Below are 7,451 nucleotides of genomic sequence, written 5' to 3'. Positions count from 1 at the left end.
CTGTATACCCTGCTACAATTGTCACCACACAAGGAAAACCAATTTCTGAACATGTACCTTGTGTTATTACTATCAAGACAACTATTCCTGCCAGTAAGGTCTTCAGGTTTGAGTCCTATTGGGTTGCACATCAGGGTTTCCAACAAACAGTGGAACAAAGTTGGTCCAAACCAACACACAAAAAGAATAGTGCTGCCAACTTAAATGCTAAATTTAAGAGGTTGAGATATGATCTTAAGTTTTGGAGCAAGTCTATTTCCAAGTTAACTATCTGCATACAAAACACAAATAATGCACTGCTTGAGCTAGATATTATTGAAGATTGTCGACCTTTATCCCTTGCTGAAACAAATTTTAGGAAGATACTCAAGAAGCACCTGATTAAATTGTTGGAATACCAAAATGCCTATTGGAAGAAGAGATGTACCATTAGGTGGACAAAATTTGGTGATGAAAACACAAAGTTCTTCCACTCCATTGCTACTGAAAGACATAGGAAAAATTCTATATCCTCTTTACAAGCTTCTGATGGGACCTGTGTCACTGAGCACTCAGACAAAGAGAAAATTATTTATGAGACTTATAAACAGAGACTTGGCACCTGCTCTACTCCTGCTATGCAGTTTGATCTAGAAGCCTTGATTGAGCCGACAATTTGTTTGCATGATTTATCTAATCCATTTACTAATGAGGAGATTGATGAGGTCATAAAACAAATGCCTGCAGACAAGGCACCTGGGCCTGATGGTTTGAATGGACAATTTTTAAAATCTTGTTGGCAGATAATAAAGGAGGATATTTATCAGTTATGCTTTGAATTCTATGATGGACAACTGGACTTGGAGAGTATAAATATGGGTCATATCACTCTTATACCAAAAATAGGTGTACCAGAAGGAATCAATGATTATAGACCAATTACACTTCTTAATTGTGTGCTAAAAATTATAACCAAGTTGTTGGCCAAAAGATTACAGAAGGTGGTCTTACAAATTGTGCATCAAAATCAATATGGATTTCTTAAAGGAAGGAATATACATGATTGTTTGGCATGGGCATATGAATTTTTGTACCAATGCCAGCAGTCAAAGAAAGAAATAATCCTTCTAAAACTGGATTTTGCAAAAGCTTTTGACACTATTGATCATTCTGCCATGATTAAAATTATGAAACAGATGGGATTTGATGACGAATGGCTCAAATGGATATACATGATATTTGCTTCTGGAAAATCTGCAGTTTTACTTAATGGAGTTCCTGGCAGACAGTTTCATTGCAGAAGGGGAGTAAGACAGGGAGATCCATTATCCCCTCTCATTTTTGTGCTAGCTGCAGATCTTTTACAGTCTGCTATTAATAAGGCATTCCTTCAAGGTTTCTTGGAGCTTCCCTTCCAATCTGAATTCATCAAGGATTTCCCAGTGATCCAATATGCAGATGATACACTAATAATTATGCAAGCTTGCTCCACTCAAATAGCCATAATGAAAGATATCCTCAATAAGTATGCATCTTCTACTGGGTTGCAAATCAATTTTCATAAATATTCTTTGGTGCCTATTAATCTCTCAGAAGGAAATGCTCAGAATATGGCTGCACTATTTGGATGCAATATTGCTGTTATGCCTTTTACCTACTTGGGATTGCCCTTGGGGACAACAAAACCTACAGTACAGGAGATGATGCCTCTCATAGACAAACTTGAAATAAGAGTCTCTGCCTCCTTTAACATGATGTCATATAGTGGGAGAGTCTCTGTGGTAAATTCTTTAATTACATCCATAGCAACTTTCACTATGTGCTCTCTGAAGATTAGTCCTAAGATTTTGGAGACTGTTGAAAAAATTAGAAGACATTGTTTATGGAACAAAAAAAACAGAGGATGGGGAGAAATGTAATTCTCTAGCAGCCTGGGATATGGTCTGTAGACCTAAGGATAAAGGAGGTCTTGGAGTGCTAAATCTCAAAATTCAAAACCAAGGCTTGTTGCTGAAGTACTTACATAAATTCTACAACAAGGTGGACACTCCATGGGTGCAGTTGATTTGGAATACTTATTACAGGGAGCATATTCCCCATAGCATTGCTCCATGTGGATCATTTTGGTGGAAGGAGGTTTTCAAGTTAACACCTATTTTTAGAGGAATTACAACAACCAAAATTGGAGATGGCACTTCTGTATTATTCTGTAAAGACTTATGGTTATCACATATTAATAATGAGGAATTCCCAAGAGCCTATTCTTATGCCATCAGGGAGGATTCTTCAGAAGCAATGAGTGAACTAAGAAGGCTACAAACACAAACTTTGGATGTCACCCTTACAGGAAATACCCATGATACCTGGACATATGCTTATGGGTCTGATTGCTACTCGCCAAGAATGTATTATAAATTCTGCTTCAAAGAGATTACACCCCATTGTGCCTTCAAATGGATCTGGAAGTCCAAATGTACACCCAAGTTGAAGTTTTTTGCCTGGTTGGTTTTATCTGACAGGTTGAATACACGCAACATGCTTAAAAGACGACATTATCACATCAACTCATCATATGACTGTGTACTTTGTGACAAAACACGTGAGGAAACAATCGAGCATTTGCTCTTTCACTGTGAGTTCAGTACTTCCCGCTGGACTGAACTGAACTTCCACTGGCAACAAAGTGGTACAAGATTACAGATTATTGAAAAAGGGAACGAACAATGGTAAAGCTTGATGTTCATGGAAATTTTCACTGTTGGAGCATGGTGCATATGGAAGGAAAGAAATGACATGATCTTCAAGAACATAGCTCCGACATTACAATCCTGGAAGAGAAGGTTCAAAGAGGTTTTTCCACTATTAATTCATAGGACCAAAGAGGAATTACATTCCTTTATTCTTGATCTCTCAAATAATCTCTAGGAAAAAAGTCTTGCTTCCTCACACTTTGTTTTTGGGGATACTTTCCACTTTGATGTACAGTGTATGATGTAATTTGATGTAACCTCATATCTTATAGTAATACAAAAAGAAAACAGTAGGAGCCTTTCCTACTGTTAAAGCTTCAAAAAAAAACAAAGTCAAGAAGCTTCAACAAATGAAGCAAGCAACCAAATGAACCACAAAGAAGATATCAAAAGAAAGATAGATATTATGATAAGATCAAGAAGATTGCTCTAAATAATATGAGGAGGCTTCCCAAGGTTTGTGCACAACACTAGAAAATTTGCATTGGAGTATAAAGTGCACAAACATGGAATCATCACTCCCATAAAAGCATTCAAAACAAAAGATACCAAGTAAATTAAACTCTAATGATCACCACAAAATTGTGCTTTAAATAAAATGAGGAAGCTCCCCAAGGTATGCATAGATTAAAATGTTGCATTTGAATACAATTTGCATAACACTAGTAGGAAAACCCTTATAGGCAGAGCTTAGTTCTGTGGCGCACCACTGAAAATGCGCCACATAATGTTATTTTGTGGCGCACCATGCTAGGTGCGCCACAGAAATAGCTTAATTTTGTGGCGCACTCGCTGAACATTGCGCCACGAAATTGTATGGGGCCCACATCCTGCCACCACCAATTATTAGTGTAGGTATTTACGTGGCGCACATGGCATGCTGCACCACAGAAATAACTCTTTCTGTGGCGCACGTGCTTCGGTGCGCCACAGAAGTAGTTGATTCTGTGGCGCACTTGCTCGGGTGCGCCACAGAATTAAGGTAACTTATATCATATCGCCCGTGCCCTCCCCCGCCTGTTCACCTCTCCCCTCTCCCCTCTCCTCCGATCCGCCGCGCGCCACCATGGTCGTCGCCATCGCCGTCGCTGCCGCCTTCCTCCGCGAGGGCCGCATGCCGCCACGGTCCTCCCATCCACGCCACCTGCAGCACAAGCTGCCGCTACGGCGAGGAGGGGCCGCCGCGAGGAGGGGCCGCCGTCGCGTGAAGGTGGAGGAGCCGCCGCGTCCTCCTCCTCCTCCACCGCTGCCGTCGTCGTCAACCTCCTCCTCCACCCCTGTCGTCGGTGAACTCTCTCCCCTCCCCTCCCTCTTCCTCTCCCGCGCGAGCACAAAGTGCTCGACGAAATGCTCGTGCTTCTAGGTTGTGCTGATGATGCTCTGGATGCATTGCTGTTGCTCTGGATGCATTGATGTTGTTGCTCCGGATGCATTGCTTGCTAGTTTCTTTGATTCGGTGATGCTTGCTCATGTGCGATATCTGAATAAATTACTTTGTTGCCTGCATATGGATAGTTTCATTTGGAGTGACATGCTATATTGGCTCTATATATATCTGCTCCAAAGGTTCCATTTGGAGCCTGGATTGCTAGTGGTTAGTATATTGTTATGCTTGCTAATAAAAAGGTGTTGGTTATTGTCAACTTATATCACTTGCTATGCTTGTGTGGCTTACTGGATCATATGTACCTGTTGTTTGTGGAGGTTTACTGCCACTTGTTATTGATGAACCATGTGATGGTAATGATTCAATTTAATTCAATGATGTTAATTTGATTTCCATCCTTTGTTGGAAATAAATCCATGTCTGAACTTGTACAAGGTAATGAAGACTTGCTCACTTGGTATTGCTTGCTAGTTGGACATTTGGTTGGTTTTGATGCTACTTGGTTCATTTAAATGCATGAAATGCTACTATGGTATGCTACTGTGGTATCCTTGTGAAGAAAATGATGGATTCTTGTGAGCTTATGGTATGCTACTATGCTACTTGTGGTATCCTTGTGAAGATTTACTTGATGGATTCTTGTGAGCTTATGGTATGCTACTATGCTTATAATGCTCGATTAGTGGGGATGCTTACTGGATCATGTGCATATAGTTCATATAGTTCCCTAAAAAGAAAGAATGCTCCCTGGCCGGATGCTTGATGTCTTGGCTCAGCCAATGATGCAAAGGCTGAGGCAAAAACTTGGATAAGAACGAGATACTAAAATGTGCGATTTAAATGGAATGCTTATGATGGTATACTAAAATAGAGATATTCACATTAGGGAATCATGTAAATGAATGCCACTGTGGTATCCTTTTCTTGTTGGCTTTGATGAAAATAGAGATATCCACAGTAGGGGATCATGTAAATGAATGCCACTGTGGTATCCTTTGAACAAAAAGGACTGTTTCTGATGGTTTTAAAAGGCTAGGTGGTGCTAGGTGATTCAGTTGGCTACCAAGACTTGTCTCATCTGGTTAGCTGGGATATGCTATGTGTTGTTGCTTGTTTAGGCATATCTATCACTTACTGGATTTCTTCGGTTCTTGATTGGCCTCTCTTTGCCAGCATCACTTGGTCTATATACCAAGTGATGAATAATCCCTTTGGAGCATCTCGCTCCATGCATGCTATGTGTGTTTGAGCATCTTGACTTATGTCACCATGGTTGCTGGTTTGTTGGTGTTTTTGTACTTGCCGATGATTAGATGGTTGGTCGATCACTCGTACACTCGGGGTGGAGCAAGTGAGCCTGGTGTGATGGCACAAATATCAATATTTTGTGCATCCTACACTGGCCTCACTTACTCCATCCCTGGATGTTAATATTTGTTTCGACCAACAAAGTATGAGGCATTCCATTTAGTTCATACTAGCTACTTCTTAATTGCATTGGCCTTTCTTCCATTTTAGTGCCGATGATTAAATTGTTTGGTCACTTGTACACTCGGGGTGGGGCCAGTGAGCTCAGTGCGATGGCACAAATATCAATCTCTTGTGCATTCTACCTAGCCTCACTGACCCCATCCCGGAATGTTAATATTTCTTTCGACCAACAAAGTATGAGGCATATGATATCTAGTTGAGATACCACTTGGCTCTTTCTTCCATTTTAGTGCCGATGATTAGAATGTTTGGTCACCTATACGCCGCAATATACTTTGTAGACGGGCCCCCCTTTCCCCGGCCGCCGTTCCGTGAACGAGTCTTTGACGAGACAACAACACCGACCTGCCTCTCCGGTGCATCACCACTTTTCTTCTCTCGCCGTCCAGTACGTGAACGAGTCCTTAATGCAAAGACGGTGTCAGCCTCCCTAGCATCATGCCGACCCCTGTTGCCGTGCTTCAGGCCGTGTCTCAGGCGCCCTGCACTCTTCGCCTTTTTGCCCGGTGAACGAATAGACTAATCGTTGGAATAAGGAAGCCGATGACGGCCGATCGCAATTTAATCTTGCGACCGGCCGTCATCGGTTTCCTTATTCGAACGATCAGTCTATTGGTTCACCGGGCAAGAAGGCGAACAGTGCAGGGCGCGGGACACACGGCCTGAAGCGCGGCAGCTACGGCCCGGCATAATGCCTGGGCAGGCCGGCACGGTCTTTGCATCAAGGACTCGTTCAGCTGGACGGCGAGGACTGCCGTGGTTCTGCGCCGGAGAGGCGAGACTCGGCGTCGTTGTGTCGTCAAGCACCCGTTCACGGAACGGCGGCCGAGGAAAGGGGGCCCTTCGCAAAGTATACTTGCGGTGTATACTGCAACTATGGTTTCGACCATAGTATTTGTGTTGACCAACAATGTATGAGGCACTTATTCCATTTTGTCATTCCATTTGCTTTGAGATTTTCAAAATGCCGATGATTAAAATGTTTGGTCACCGTACACTCGGGGGCGGCGTAAGTGAGCCTGGTAAGATAGCACAAATATCAATCTCTTGTGCATCGGACTTGGTCTCACTTACACCGTCCCTGAATGTTAAAATTTGTGTTGACCAACAATGTATGAGGCATTTATTCCATTTCTCTTGTGCATCGGACTTGTTGGTCTCACTTTCTTCCATTTTCATCATAGTAGGAACTGGATGAAGGACCCCGATGCAAGCGAGCCTGGTGGGTAGAGATGAGGGAGCAAAGGAGGAACCGGATGAAGACTACTTTGTATCTCAAAATTGTGAATTTTGTATAAATTAAGAGTTGTATGCAAAACATTTGACACTTAATTGCCACTATATATGTATCTCGATCGGGCTCTAAGTAATGTGATGATGATGTCTATGTTATATCTGTGCAATGTACATGATATTTATATTATATCTGAATGTTGTTGTATATAACCTGTATCTCTGTATATTGCTGTGTATAAACTGCATGTGTATAGCAGGCAACACAAAATCGAGTATAATACAAGCAATTTCTGTGGCGCACTGAAAACCAATTCTGTGGCGCACGCTTTTCTGTGGCGCACCTAGGAACACGTGTGCCACAGAAACCTTAATTCTGTGGCGCACGCTTTTCTGTGGCGCACCTAGGAACACGTGCGCCACAGAAACCTTAATTCTGTGGCGCATGGGAAGGTGCGCCACAGAAACCTTATTTTTGTGGCGACGTTTCTGTGGCGCACCTCCCATGCGCCACAGAATCCATTTTTGGTGCGCCACTGATGAGGCTTTTCCTACTAGTGTAACATGGAATCCTCACTCTCTCATTACCATTTAAAGGCACAAACATTTGC

Source organism: Lolium rigidum, chromosome 3 (genome assembly GCF_022539505.1).
Source record: "Lolium rigidum isolate FL_2022 chromosome 3, APGP_CSIRO_Lrig_0.1, whole genome shotgun sequence".
Classification (NCBI taxonomy): domain Eukaryota; kingdom Viridiplantae; phylum Streptophyta; class Magnoliopsida; order Poales; family Poaceae; genus Lolium; species Lolium rigidum.
Note: the sequence above shows the minus strand (reverse complement) of the source record.